This window comes from Vombatus ursinus, unplaced genomic scaffold, assembly GCF_900497805.2.
Source record: "Vombatus ursinus unplaced genomic scaffold, bare-nosed wombat genome assembly UNPS02011572.1, whole genome shotgun sequence".
In the NCBI taxonomy this organism is placed as follows: Eukaryota; Metazoa; Chordata; class Mammalia; order Diprotodontia; family Vombatidae; genus Vombatus; species Vombatus ursinus.
In genome coordinates, this window is record NW_020951350.1 from 828924 (window position 1) to 845130 (window position 16207).

At 37.6% G+C, this 16207-nt stretch overlaps 1 non-coding gene across 1 annotated transcript; it reads right to left on the bottom strand.

Moving 5' to 3' along the window:
• Nucleotides 1-526: 526 nt before the first annotated feature.
• LOC114039030 lies at nt 527-633 on the bottom strand. The gene has a single exon (XR_003568614.1). It is a non-coding gene; the product is annotated as a U6 spliceosomal RNA (small nuclear RNA).
• Nucleotides 634-16207: the final 15574 nt, after the last annotated feature.

Genomic DNA, 16207 nt, shown 5'->3' on the forward strand with positions numbered 1-16207 from the left:
GTCTGAGGCCGGATTTGAACTCAGGTCCTCCTGACTCCAGGGCCGATGCTCTATCCACTGTGCCACCTAGCTGCCACTTCAAATCTTTTTGATTCTATCTGACATGTCCATTCCCTTTTCTCCATTCATGTATTCATTACTCTCATCACTTCTTACCTGGACTATATTGATCTCCCTTCTCTAATCCATCCTCCACATAGCTGCCATACAAATATTCTTTTTTAAGCTTTTATTTAGTATTTTATTTTTCCCTAGTTACATGTAAAAGCAATTTTTAAGATTCATTTTTAAAACTTTGAATTTCAAATTCTCTCCTTTCTTCCCTCTCCAACCTACCCTATTGAGAAGGCAAGCAATTCTATATAGGTTATACATTGTAGTCATGCAAAACATATTCATAATAGTCATGTTGTGAAAGAAAGCATAGACAAGAAAAAAACTTAAGAAAAATAAAGTTAAAAAGTATACTTCAATATGTGTTCAGATACCAATAGTTCTTTTTCTGGGGATGGATAGCATTTTTCATAAAAGTATAGAATGCTTCACGAATTTGCATGTCATCCTTGCTCAGGGGCCATGCTAATTTTCTCCGTATCGTTTCAATTTTAGTATATGTGCTGCCGAAGCAAGCACCACATCAAAATTCTTAAAAATAAGTCTGACAAAGTCATTCCTCTGAACCTCAGGGGCTCCCAGCTGACTCTAAGAGAAAATTCCTTAGCCCAGGATTTAAAGTCTTTCATAATCTGGTTCCCACTTACCCTTTTAAATATTTCACATTACTCCTCTTCAAATACTCTCCATCCTGGCTAAACTAGCCTACTAACTGTTCTCAGAATTTGACAATCTTGTCTAGTTTGACTTTGTTCTGTCTTCCAGACCTGACATTTATTTCTTCCTTACCTCCATATCTCAGAATCCCTAGCTTCCTTAAAGACTTGTCTCATGTAATAATATCTAATATTTATATAGTGCTCACTATGTGCCAGGCACTGTGCTAAGCACTTTACAAATATCTCATTTGATCCTCACAATAACCTTGAGAAGCAGGTGCTATTATTATCCCCATTTTACAGTTGAGAAAACTGAGGCAAACAGAGGCTAAGTGACTTGCCTAGGGTCACACAGGTGTCTGAGGTGAGATCTGAATTCAGATCTTCCTTATTCCAGGTCCAGGACTCTCTGCAGGTTGTGACCTGTCATATGTCACTGACTTCTCTGAGTCCCTGTTTTGTCTTTACTTATTTATATATCATTAAGGGCAGGAACTATTTATGTTTTTCTTGCTATTTAGCACAGTGCCTTGCATATACTGCTATTGAATTTGTCTCTATCATGATTGGTGAGGAGAAAAAGGGCAGAAAACACACCCCAAATCTGAAGTCAGTAGAAAGGAAACTAAATGAGAGATACAGCATCTCACAGACGCACAGAAAGTTAGAAACAGGAATGTTAGAAATGGAAAAGATTATACATAAGCCATTCTCATCTAACCCCTTTATTTGATAAAGGAAGAAACTAAGGCCCGGAAGGAAGTGACATAGTGAGTGAACAAATGAGTGAGCTGCCCTAGAACCAGGATCTCCTTATTACTCCATTATTCTATCTATGACATCTAGGATTCTTATTTTAAAGTCCATGAACTTGTTTGTATATGTGTGTATGTGTGTGTGTGCATGTGTGTATGAGTATATATGGATAGATGTATATGTGTATATATGTATATATACACATGTGCATACAAACATGTTTTACATACATATTGCATATGTGTACGTGTGTATTCTGATAACTATATTTTTAAAAGCATGGCTTCCTGTGCAATCCTATGTATTTTAGTTCATGTATTTAAAATCATGATTCTCAGACAAGGTTCATCAGGCCACCAGAGGGGCCCAAACACACACAAAAGATTGAGAACCCAATGCTACAGATGTTAGATCTTTTTTTTTTTTATTTTAGTCAACTTAAATTTTTTATTTTTGTTTTTTACCATGCTGTCATCCAGTTCTTAACTCTTTTTCCTTTAGCTTTTCTCCATTGTATTTCTAATTAGATTTCTGTAGTGATTATTATGTCTCTTCAGTTCTGAAAAATTTCTGAAGATCACCGTTCCTCCATCTTACTCAGCTTCTCTTAGGGCCTAATAACCTTTCCAGGCTTCAGCTACCTTTCTAGATAACCTCTATAAATTTTATGTGGGGAAAAAATAGCCAAAGAACTTAAATAGCCAACTTTTTCCTATCATGTCTAACAATCATTAGGATATCTCCAGGGATGCCATCCCTCTTTTGTCTGAAATTTCTGAAAATTGGGAAAAATTGTTAAAGGACATGGGACTTGGAGTCAGGAGTCCTAGCTTTGAGTCCGTGCTCCCAAGGTTTCAAAACTAATGAAGTCTGTGACCATAGGCAACCTACATGACATTTCTGAGCTTCATTTTCCTCACCTGAACCACAGAAATTCATACAGTGTGCCCTGGCTTTTTGTGACACGTATTACAGTAAAATAGCAATAATAGTGCTACTTATCACAAAGAGTTTTGTTGGGGGGGGGAGTGCTTTGTAAAATATTAAGAACTCTATAAATGTGGGTTATTATTAGTTGGCTGAAAATTATCGGACCAATACATTTGTCAGAATCTGCCAAAATCATAATATTTAGGACTGGAAAGGATCTTAGAACTCATCTAGTGCACAAGCTCCCCCCCCCCCCCCCCCCCTTTTTTCAGGGACAAAAACTAAGGCCTGGAAAAGTGACATGAATGGCTTGCCCAAAAAATTATACTCATGGTGACTGGTGGCAGAGCTGGCGCTAGAAGTTTAGTCTTCCTACTCCAAATACAGAGCTCATTCTATCCTGCATTCCCTACAATTAGGGTCTGGGTCCACTCATCAATGGTCCTCATTAATGAGTTACACTGGTATTGTCCCTTGTCCTCTCACTTTCTCCAGGCAGTCAGGCGAGGGGGAAGAGATTTGGTTATAGGGCTGAAATGATTTGGCAGGATTTTTGACCCTAGCCTGGTTAGAGAGATTTTAAATATTTGTGTGGGCTGCTTAGCAACCAAGGGTCACATGATCCTAACTGAAACAATGAGCTCTCATAGAATTTACATTTTTTTTTTTTCTTAACAGCCTGTTAATGGCCATTGCTCAATGGGGGTTTTGTCTAAAGAAACACCCTGCACAAAACATGTCATTTTGTATATTGTTTCGGGATCCTGAGCTTTTCCTCAAAATGAAAATGTCAGGGTTCAGCGAGAGGAGAATTTGAATCAGGTTGTGCCTAAAGGGATCAGTAGAGTCCGAGGGATCAAAGCCGATGCCTCAGAGCCTGTTTACAAGCTGAGGGCCATTAGAACTTCAGAAAGAAATGTTTTCTCGCAATCTCATTTGCCAAAGGAAGCATTGTGATTGCTAATAAATTCATTGTTTTGATAAAAATTTTCAGACTGTTATAGGGAAAGGTCTCCTGGCTGAGGCCACAAGTTCACTGTGGGAAACCCCTTCCCCCTACCTCAAAGCTCTAGAATTCTTTTCACGGGGACTTGAACCTAAATACTAAATAAAATCTGATAGAAAACACACTTGGCAGCTGAGTCATGAATCCAATTCAAATATTCCTTTTCTTTAATGAACTAGGAAACAATGCAATTTAATAAACATTTATTTATTGTCCTCTTTGTAAATTACTATGCTAGGGGAAGGAAATAAAAGAAGCCATGTAGTTTAGGTAAGACATTATTTCTGCCCTCGTGATGCTTATATTCTCTTAAGGGATTATGACAAATACAAAAATAACACGGTATGTGACCATCAGGGGATGCTGATACACATACCCATATGTAGTACACACACTTGCCACCAGAGGGCACTCAGGGATATCAGCCAAATTCCCGTGCCATTGTTAGGGTCTCAGAGTAGCTGTCACTCATTCCTTGTATCTACTCCTTCATGGGTGATATTTACATTATTTTTTGGAGTTGTATCTGCATAGCCTAATCAAGTGTCAAATTTTAAGCTCCCATCTCACTAGCTCTTCTCATTCCTTCTTTAACCACTCTGTTTCATTTAAGATAATTTACAAGGACACACTGAGTAAGGATTTAGTGGTAGCAATGCATCAAAACATGTTGATATCATTATGCCCAGCAGAGACATTTCCAGCCCATAACCTTTGTACATGACCAAACCTCTGTTCTTCCAAAATGCAGATAGACCCCAAATCCTTAAGTTCACTTTTCCTTCATCCCTGGCTGGGAATGAACAGGATTTTAACACAAGACTTATATTTTCCCCACTCATTAATCTACAATTTGATAAACTTAGCACTGAAATAGTTCAGGAAGTTGTAGTACTCTGTTGTTTTCTTCCAGTGATGGCACCAACTAAGCAACCTGAGGTGCCTACAGTTTTAATCACCAGTCTCCAGATATCTTCCTCTCCTGCATTTAATTTTGTCTTAGTCCCTTTAACACAATGTAAATCTTAGGGGGTTCTCCCAAAGAGACAAACTCTTTGGCTATTAAAGTCCTGCCAACTCAACTGTAGAGAGGGAGAATATGCTACCATTTCCCCAGCATTTCTATTCCTATGATTTGTTTCCCTACCACTCTGAAGAGAAAATCAAGAAAAACTTGGGTGAGGGAACTGACCCACCAGAGAGTACTGAAAGCCGGTTCCTTCCTGATCTGAATCAGCTTCAATGATGCCAACTACCTAGCTCTTATAGATTCTTTGCAAATGGTATTCAGGTTCATCTTCCCTAAGCTCTCTTTGCTGTGTTTCCATTATCCTTTTCCTTTGGCTTACTGTGGACTCTAAGACTCAAAGAGAAACAATTCCAATGAGGAAGAAAAACGGGGTTTCTATAAAGAGATTAAAGTGTATGCACAGGGAACTCACTAACCAACTGGTGCATAGAAGGTGCTTAACAAACATTTATTGACTAACTAGACTGCTGGCTTAACTGGAAAACAAAAAGAAGATGAAACTAAAAAGGTCTAACTTTGGTAACTGTTCAGAGCCCAAGGAATGAAAAGACTATTTAAGACCATTGCCTAAAAGGTCCTTAAGATAATTTCTGATATCTTCTGACTCAGACAAAGCAATTTTTCAAGACTGCTCCCATAAATGTGTGGGAGTCATTGAGGTTGATTCTTTGTGTTGCTCTCATTCTGCTTCTGGAGTGAGAACTTGCCCATCCTTTTATCACGTTTCTTACTCAAATGATCCTTTCATTCCTTGAGCTCTGAAAGGTCATCAATGTCGGAATTCTTTGGATTTATCTTTTTTTTTTTTTTTAGTTAAGTCAGCAGTCTAAGTTAGTCAATTAATATCTGTTAAGTGCTTACTTTGTGTCAGGCATTATGCTAAACTCTGGAACAGGTTCCCAAACCTATTTGGCCTACTGCCCTCTTTTAAAAAAAAATCCTCAGAACCCCCCCCCCCCCCGGAAATCTACTTTCTCTAACTCTTTAATTTTTTTTTTAAATTTATGTCATTTCAAAAAAATACCACCCCCTGGATCATTCCAATGCCCCACAGGGGGCAGTATCACCCACTTTGGAAACCTATTCAGGAGATACAAAAAGAGGCAAAAGAGAGTCTCTGCCCTCAAGGAGTTAATGATCTAATGGGGAAGGACAACAAGCAAATATGTACAAACAAGCCATATATAGGATAAATATGAAATAATGACAAGAGGGAAGGCACTGAAATGAAGAGGGGTTGGGAAGGACTTGATGCAGAAATTGAGACTTAAAAAGAAGATGGGGGAGAGGGGCAACTAAGTGGTGCAGTGGATAAAGCACAGCTCCTGAAGTTAGAAAGACCTGCATTCAAATCTGCCCTCAGACACTTACTAGCTGTGTGACCCTGCAAGTCACTTAACCCTGATTCTCTTCCCTGCCTCCTCCAAGTAAGATGAGGATCTAAAAAATTCTTAAATGAAATTTATCGAAATTTATCATTTCTTAAATGAAATTTTTAAGACTCATTACCATTTTGGAGCAGCTAGGTGGCACAGTGGATAGAGCACTGATCCTGGATTCAGGAGGACCTGAGTTCAAATGCAGCCTCAGATACATAACACTTATTAGCTGTGTGACCCTGGACAAGTCATTTAACCCCATTGCCTAGCCAAAAACAAACAAACAAACAAATAAACAAACAAATTAAAAAAAAAAACAGAGAAGCCCTTCTTTCCTTCAAAATTGTGCTGAGGCAAAAAAAAAAAAAAAAATTACCATTTCTAGATACACTTCCTCCATTATTAAAGGAAGGGCCCAGACCAGCCATCCTTCATTCTCTGTATTTCACTGCCATTCCTCAGCTACCTTCTCCCTCAGCCCCTTTGGGCACCTTCTTTCATTGGTGAGTTTAATCTGGAACCCCCATTTTGAAGAAAGGCCTCAACCAGCCATCCTTCAATCATCTTCCATTCTCCAAACTTCACTTCTTCTGCCCTTTCCCTGACCCCCACTTTTCAGCTCCCTTTTATAAATTGTCTTTCCCCCCCATTAGAATGTAAATTCCTTGAGGGCAGGGACTATTTTACTGTTTGCACAGTGCGAGACGCAGTAAGTCCAAAATAAATGCTTGCTCACTTGACTTGCCAGAATTGAAACTTTACTTGTAATAAAGTGTAATGGAGAGTCTATACTGGAGGTTATAGCCCATGGAAGATGCATGGAAATGGGTCTATAGGGGCCATCCCGTTCAACTTGTGCTGGAGCTCCTCTGGAAACTTCTGGGAACTCTCAGGGTATATGTGAGTCAAAGACATTACTTTGAGGTTAATGAAATAAACTGATCAACCACTGAGAAGGAGGAACAGTTGAGTGAGTGGATCTTTAAAAGGGACTGACCCACCCTCTGCCATTCTCTTCTCTTACAGGCTGCAGATCACGTTCGAACTTTATGAGCCTCTCCCACTGGGGGATGCAGGGAAGGAAAGTGCCCTTTTCCCCACTCTGACTACATATCAATTGCTCCCATGTGGAAGTTAAAGAAAGTGCCTGGCTAAGCAAGCTTGGGGTCCCTGGATATTTCTTTCAGATCCAAGGTGTCCATACCCTTTGACCCAGAGATTCTGCTAAGCACTGAAACCAAACATTCATAATAGCACTTTTTACTGTAGGAAAGAACTGGGGGAGGCGGGGAGAGGAGGAATGGATATGCTCATAGATTGAGGAATGGCTAGACCAATTTTGGGACAGGAATATAATAGAACATCATTTTTCAGTAAGAAACAATGAGTAGAGAGAAGCATGAAAAGACTTGTATAAACTGTGACAAAACAAAGTAAGCAGAACTAAGAAAGCAATATATACAATGAAAACAACAATGTAAATGGAAGGAACAGCAAATAATTGAAACTGAATGCTGCAAAAGTATAATGACCAAGCTCGGCACAAAGCAAAGCTATGAAAAGATAGCTCCCCCAACTTATTTGAAAATGTAAAGGACTATGAGTGTGTAACACTGCATATAACATCAGACTTTTTTGATGTTAGTGTTGAACTTTTTTCTTCCTTTTCTTTTGATTCTTTATTATAAAAGATGGCTCTTTGAGGGGGAAAAAGAGAGGCATACAATGGGGAAAGTAGGTGATGTAAAAACAAAGATATCATTAAAATGTATTTTCAAAAGAAATAAATGAGATATTAAAGGGGAGGGGGCAAAGAACTCTGATAAAAATAACCAGACAATTCTTTAGTCATAATGACAGGGTATGAGTCACCACCTCACTAACAAAAGCCAAGGCAGGGTGCACCCGCACATTTCTCTTCCTATCAAAATTATGTTGAATTGTTATGGTGAAAATGGGCAAATTTTATTTACCCTTTTAATAGGAAAGCCTCTAATGTTTATCAATAACAAATAATGCTGACTCAGTTTCAAATAAATATACTTTCTAATTGTATTAGAGAAAAATATTTTCATTCCTGTGCTTTTTAATGTTTTCAATATGAATGACTTACATCTTAACAATAGCTTTTCCTACAGAAATTAATGTAATCATATGGCATTTATGTAGTTTATCATTAGAGTAATTCACTATGCTATCTCCCTAATATCAAACAATCTTTTCCATTCCACATGTGTTCTATATAATCATAATATTTTTCTATATTATTGAATTGCATTTGTAAGATTTATAAGATTTTTGCATTAACATTCTTTAATGATAATTGGTCTGTGGTTATCTATTTCTACCTTATTTTTATCAGTTGAGGAGTGTGGTATCAGAGTCATATTTGCCTTGTTAAAAGTGATGAGCAAATGCTATCTTTCTCTATTGCTGAAATTTTATATAATAAAGGAATTATTTGTTCCTTAAATATCTAAAAAAATTCACTTATAAATACATCTGATCCTGGTATCTTTTTACATGCTAATTGATGAATAACTTATTCAATTTCTCTTAGTAATGATTTATTTGTTAACTCTTTCCTGTTTTGTCAATTTGGAAATTCTATATTTTTATGAATATTGAAAATTGTTCCTGACATCACACTTACATTTACCTCCCTGTAGCATCTAACCCTTGCTTCCGTTCTACCTTCTGAGGCCAAAGAGAAAAGTTTTCATCCTTTCTCCACATGACAAGCCTCCAAACACTTGAAGACAGCTATCCTGGCCCCCAGAGTGTCCTCTTCCTCAGGCTTAAAAAAACTCACTTGCAACAGATCCTCAAATAACATGGTCCCAAGTCCCTGCACTTTCCTGTGGTTACCCTCCAAATGCTCTTTGACTTTTCAATGTCCTTAAGCTGTGATGCCCAGAACTAAACACAATAATGCGATGTTGTCTTACTGGGGCAGCATATAGAGGAACTATCATCTCTTCATCCCTAGAAGCTGTGCCTTCCTTAATGCAGCCCAAGATTGCATTGAATTGTTTGGTTGCCACCTCACACCACTCCTTCATACTGAGCTTGCTGCCCACTAACATTTCCAGATCTTTTCCAGAAAAAAAAAAAAGCAAACAAAAAACATGGTCTAACTATGCTTTCCCCATCCTGGACTCACGAAGCTAATTTCTTCCCTCCTCTTTAAGTTAAAATTGTTATTGTTTTATCAGTTTAACTGGTCTTTAAAAAACTTTTATTTATTAATTCTATTATTCTTTGATTTTCTATTTTATTAGTTCATCCTTTATGGAAATGTTTTGTTCTTACTTTTGTTTCATAAATTTGTTCATTTTCTAAATTTTAAACAAATTAAATTCACATTTTATTTTATTAATAAACATTTAAAGATATATATTAGCTACTGAGTAATGCTTCAACTATATCGCACAAAATTTTGATACGATGTATTTCTTTTGTCCTTATTTCTGTAAAAGGCATGACTAATATAGGAAACAACTACATTTTTCAGGATGTCTGGGTCCAGAGCACAAATGCTCCTTGGAAGACAACAAGGTCTTCATTTCCCATACGCCATGTGTCCATAACACAACTGTTTGTTGGTAAAAAAGGGTATTTCTTAGAAGCTGAGGAAATTAATGGTGAACTCTGCTAAGTGTGTAGCCATGTATCATGCAGAGTAGTGTCTGGAGTCAGCCAAACTAGGTGGTTTGTGTAGACAACATGATTTGAATCCATGTGGAGAGATGATTTATCATTGAAAATCTCCCCAGGTTTTGGACCCAAATCTGAAAAAGTGTAGAGTTGGTTGGGTTATGGACTACATCTTTAATATAATTTGATCTCTTACCTAACCATTACTCAATAAATCACAATTTATTCTCCATATAGGGCTTAATTTCAAATCATTCTTCACTTCTAATTTTTTTTGCTTTCCTTTGTATCCTCAGTACTTGGCACAGTGCCTGGCACATAGTAAACACATAATACTTATTGAGTGACTAATTGATCATTCTGTATCATTTTGATCTATAAATGTAGCATTTAAAACATCTTCCTTTCTAAATGTATTTATGACTTCTTTGTATGCCAAAAGAGGCATCCTGATGGTTAGAAAACTGACCTCAGTGTCACAAAGACCTGGGTAGTAGTACTGCCCATATACATCATATACATGATGGCTATGTGACCCTGGGCAAGTCACTTATTCAGTGCTCTAAACAACTCTCAAAGACTAGAAGTAGCAGAGGAGATGCTGATGAGAATTGAAAAACGGAGTAGAATATTTCATTTGGGAGTTCACCTATTGAACAGTGACATTAAAAGTTCAGTCCATATCTTCTCCCCCTTGTTTACAAGAAGACCATCAATGTTTTAGGAATGCTTCATGTATTTATAAAAGGAAAAAAGCTTAGTTTTTCTCCTCCCATTCAGTTCTCTCCAGGTAGCTATCATATCCAGTTTTGTCTTCTTCCATCTCCTCCATTTGAAGAAGATAACATTATTCTGTTGCTGCTTCCTTCCCTACATCATCTTTTTTTTTGCCTTTTCCCCCCTTCTCTTACTTCTTTGATGATGCTTATGACCAGTTTATTCCTCTACTCTCTTCTTTGTCTCTCCTTTCTAGTTTCCCCACCCCACTCAAGTGTATTTGTATGATTCATTTGCAAATCAAAATAGCCCTGCCATTATTTTCCTATAGATCTAAAACCACCTCAGGAACCATGGAAATTCATGCTGAGGAAGCAGAACATCAACAAATTACATATATGAGCCAAAAGAAACACCAGTGAAATAACCCCCGTAATATTTGCTCAAGATGTGAACCAGTACTAAAGAGACTCCATTTTCCCAATCAGAACCTGATCCAGAACAGTGGAAGGGAGCAGGGAACAGAGAAAAGGAATACAACCTCACAGTCACCATCATGAGACTGCTATACTCAGCTCTTGTATATCATATTTCAAGAAATCATAAAAGAAAATAGCTTAGAACTATTTAAATCAGAGAGCAAAATGATAGAAAGATTCACTAGGTCAACACCTGAAAAAAATCCCCAAAGTTAATAAATACCTTGAAATATGATTCCTAACCTCCAACTCTTCCCATTTTAAAAAAGAAATAGTTCTGCAAGAAGCCAAGAAGAGAGTAATAAAGGCCCAAGAAACCACAGTCAATACAACAAAAGATTAGGCAGCAAACACAATTTAAGAAAGGTTGGCATGCAAAATACCTAAAGGCAAAAGAAAAAGACTTACAACCAAGCATGGTACCTTAGAACAACTTAACTAATAACTAAGGCATAAAGAACTCATGAACAAATACAAAAAATTAGAAATATAAACTACATCCTTTACCAATCACATGGAAAAATATGATCAAACATAATTTGAAGAAAGAATTCAGACTTAAATGGAAAACAAATAATCCAGGCATAAAAATGAGTAGACAAAAGAATAAATGATAAATATGGCAAATAATTTTCTTAAACAAAATGATGAGACAACATTCTTTGGTGGCTGAATATTCTTGCTTTACTCCTGATCCTACTGAAAATACTTCTAAGCATTTTTAAAAATCAAATTAGCTTTAGTTTTTGTGCTTTATTAGTTAAAAAAATGTTTTTCCATGCTTCTCTGAATTCTTCATGCTCATCTTTTTTATGATCCAGTAATATTCCATTACATTCATATATTACAATTTGTTTAGTCATTCCTCGCTAAATACGCCTCTGTTTTGCTTCCATTTCTTTGCTACCACAATAAAGTGCTGCTATGAATATTTTGGTATATGTGACTTGTGCATTTGTCTTTGCCCTCCTTGGAATTAATCCCTAAAAGTGAGATCACTAAGACAAGGGGTATTGACATTTTAGTCATTTTCTTAGCATAATTTCAAGTTTCCAGAGTGGTTGGACCAATTCACAGCTGCAGACAAATCCTTCTTTATTAAAAAATTATATTTCTAAACACTTATTTATAAAAGAAATAGACCATTTAATTGTACAGGCAAAAAATTCCTAGAAGTCAACAAATTTAAATACTCAAAGAAACACAAAAATTGATATTCTGAAGTCAAAGAAGAGATAATCAAAATCATAGAATTGGAATGTTGGGATTTCAGCACGCATTTAGTCCAACTGACACACAAAGGGAATCTTCACTCTGATATACCTGACAAGTGACTGTCCAGATTCTGTTTCAAAACCTCCAGACAGAACCCACCACCTTAAAAGACAAGCCATTCTACTTTGAATAGCTCTAAATGTTAGGATTGCCCCCCAAAAAATTAAGCATAAATTTGCTTGTTTACAATTTCCACTCATTGTTCCTAGTTCTGCCCTATGGAGCCAACAAGAATAAATTCAATCTTTTATTCATATTACAAACCTTCAAATACTTGAGCATGGTCATCATGTTCCTCCTCTGTCTTCTTTTCCCTAAACTAAATGCCCTCAACTCCTTCATCCAATCTTTAAACGTCATAAACTCAAGGTCTTTTACCATTTTGGTTATTCTTAGATATTCTCTAGCTTATCAATGTCATTCTTACACTGAATTGAGCTCTGTTTCACAGTATCCTTATGTTGGCTAGATGCTTTTAGAGAAGCCAAACCAAGAGAGAGCAGCAGAAGAAAAAATGAACAAGGCTCTGGTTGCTGGTGCCTTTTGAAGGTACCCCCAGCTCAAGCTAAGCAGCCAAGGCTTCTGCTGACCACATGGTTAACAGAGTAGAACCAGAAGCAGCCTGTCTTCTTCCAAGTCTCTCCATTACACACAGTCAGAACTCTCTCAGAAGCAGGTTCCCTGCCTCATCCATGTGGGGAGATTTCTCCAGAGATTCTCTGCTCGTCTCCCAGTCCTTACTACACTTGTCCTCACATTTGAATCAGCAAATAACTGGGAGGGTGTTTTTGAACACATTATTACAAAGATAATCATTTGGTGATGTGGAAGAGGCATTAGGAAGTGACAATGATATTAAAAAAAAAGAAAACCAACAAAACTTGTTTTTTTTTCAAAAAGAGAGAAGAAATGAGAAGTCATCAGTATATATTTGCTCTTCGAATCATGAGGGAGCCTCTGACAGAAAGATTACATCACTATTAATAACTTAAATTTCTACATAAGATTTTCAAAGTGTTTTCATCTTTCTCTTCTCCCCTCCAATCCTTCTTTACCATTAACATACGGCACCCAGGAAGAGAGTCAAAAACATGTGGCCTTTTCCTGAAAGTGAAGAGTAATGGAGAAAAGGGAGGCTAACTCTTTGCTTTGTAAATGTCCCTGATGTCTAATCAGTAACAGATGAACCCATCAAACTAGTAAACAAATAAAGACTCTCCCTCTAAGTTTATATGCATGACTGCCCAAGAACAGAGGTCAGGCAGGCTTTTCATTCCTTCTGTTCTGAATTGTCACTAAAACTATCCATAGAAGGCAGCTGCAGTTGGGTGGTAAAGACACAGGACTAGGAATTAGAAGACCCGGATCGTAGTTTCAGATCTAACATACACCTAATTATCTGTGAGATCTCAAGCAAGTCACTTCCTTTTCAACAATAGAAGCAACAGCCAATCACTTAAAATAATTGGAATACTACCAGAATTCATAGAGTTATAATCAGTCAGTCAATAAACATTTATTAAGTGCTTACTGTGTGGCAGGCACTGTTCTAAGTGTTGGGGATACAAAGACAAAAGACAGTCCCTGCTCTCAAGGAGCTCATAATCTAATGGGGGAGATTACATGCAAATAACCACGTACACACAAGCTACACACAGGATAAAGTGGAAATAATCAGCAGTAAGAAGACATTAGAATTAAGAGATATTGGGAAAGGCCTCCTGTAGAAAGTGGGGGGACTTGAAGAAAGCCAGGTGAAGGTAATAAAAGTATGAACACCTGTAATTTTTTTGTGGGTAGCCCAGGAGAAAGAAATAACCTATAGCCTTTTTTTCTGACTCTTCCTCCCTATATTAGGCAGAAAGGAACCCAGAAGATATTGTCTGACAATCTACCAGGCATATTAGCTTTCAAAAAGGCAAAGGGAAAGATAAAAGCTCACATCTGCCGTGCCATAATTTCATCCCACATGGGCATCAGTTCCCAGCAAGGTGGTCACTCTTCATATTCTAATTACCATCTTTGACAATAGCTATCCACAAAAATCCATGTGAGCAGCAGCTGAAGGGTAGTAGGAAGGGTGCCCCATATCAGAGCATACCCCTCTGAAACCTAAACCCACTCCTGTACTTCTAAGTGGCTGGACAATATGGATTCTCTGTTTCTATGGCATCCTCTATTCCCCAGGATTCTCAGCACCAATTCTAGGGTCACTCTTTCCATGGACTCTAGGTTAAAGCCTCTTTGGTCACCCTAGGTACTTCTGACATCTTGAATCTCCCTAGCAACTTTTATTGGTTGGTAGACTTAAGGCTACGGAATATAAATTTATTTATAAAAAATCTTACAGAGAAGACAGGAGAGTATAAGCAGATCTACCTAATAAGATTGCAAGAGGTAGTGGAGGAGAAAATAAGTTTACCGAAAGCTTGAAGTGACCCAATTGAATAGATCATCTTGTAGCACCGAGGGCTCTTCTCACGCATAGATACTCTGAAATCTTTCCTCTTTCTGAGGCATTTTGTGGGCCAGTAAGCTCCCACCATGTGTTTACTTACACCAGTCAACCAGAGGATGGTTTGGTTCAAATTAAATTCATTAAACATCACAACAAAATAAGTGACAAAAAAGCTACTCCACACATACATACATATGCACAGAAGGACTCCAACAGGTTACCACAAAACCAGTAGGGGTAGGGTACACACACAGAGAACATGGATAATTAGAGAATACATATAAAGGGTTCCATGTGTAGGCAATGTCCATGGTCAGAGAATATGCATGACTAGGACAACTGATGAAAAAGATGTGTCGAAATCATGCCCAAGAATAACGAGCATAAGATGAATTTACCACTTTTTTTCACCTAAATCTCTGATTGCACTAACCTATAAAAGGTCCCTCCACTGTTATAGATGAACAATTCAACTGTAAATTTATAGTCTCTGAGATTTTCACAAGGCACTAGGAGATTAAGTGACTTGTTCAAGGTCATACAGCTATCATGTGCCAAAAACAGGTGATGCTGACTTTAGGGTTGGCCCTCTATCCATCACCATAGACAAGTAATGGAGCAAAAGAGATCATCCAAGAAATGTAGGACTGGAAAAGGCAGAGGGTCAGTCATTTAGCTAGAGTGAGGGATAAGCAATGGACAGCTTGTATGCTGCATTAGAAGGAGGAAAACAAGCATTTACTAAGTGCCTTCTATGTGCTTTACAATTATATATATATAACAGTTTACAATTATTATCTCATTTGATCTTCACAACAACCCTGAGAGGTAGGTGTTATTATTACCCTCATTTTGTAGGTGAGGATACTGAGGCAGACAGAGATTAAGTGACTTGCCCAGGTTCACACAGCTAGTAAGTATTCGAGGCTGGATTTGAACACAGGTCTTCCCGACTAAGCCAGTATTCTATCTACTATACCAATAGCAAGAGACTTAGAGGAAATGTTCCAGAACAAACCCTCAGGAACAAATAATCAAAGGATGCACAGATTGAGAAAGTGTTGGAAGATAGGCAATGTGTACTATTGGAAGAAGTGCCCCTAATCAATGAGACCATATACATACTAATATAATGAAAAATACAGTCTACAAATATTATTATTGGGATCCTGTGTCCGCCTTCTCTCTATACTATCACCATCACGTAGGAAGTAGGAGACTAAACAGTTCCGTGGAGCATTTTATGTTTACTTTATTTCATGGGCTGCTATAGTCAAAGACTTCATCACCCAGTGGCCAGCCTGCTGATGAGGAGCATCTTTGTGTTTAGTTGAGGTGGTCCCCAGGCCACAGTTTCATATCAGGACTGTATGCAAAGCCCTTCCTACACAGTAGGACCTGCAAAAGCTTATAATTTACCAGCCTAGCCTTAGAGAAGCCAAGACCACCTCCACACCCTAAAGAGTCTTTGGAGCCAGACATTCATAAACTATACATAGTCAAATAAATAGAAAGTAAATAAAAAGAGCAAGATAGCACTAACAGCTTGGAAGATCAGGAAAGGCTTCATGGAGGAGGTAGTACTTGATCTGAGCCTTGAAGAAAGATCTTTGACAAGAATACTGAGATAAGGATAATATGCATTCCAGGCAGGCAAATAGCTTGTGTAAATACATGAAAGCAAATGACAGAATAAGTGTAGGGAATGGCTAATAAGCTAATTTGCCTGGCTCATAAAAATAAATTG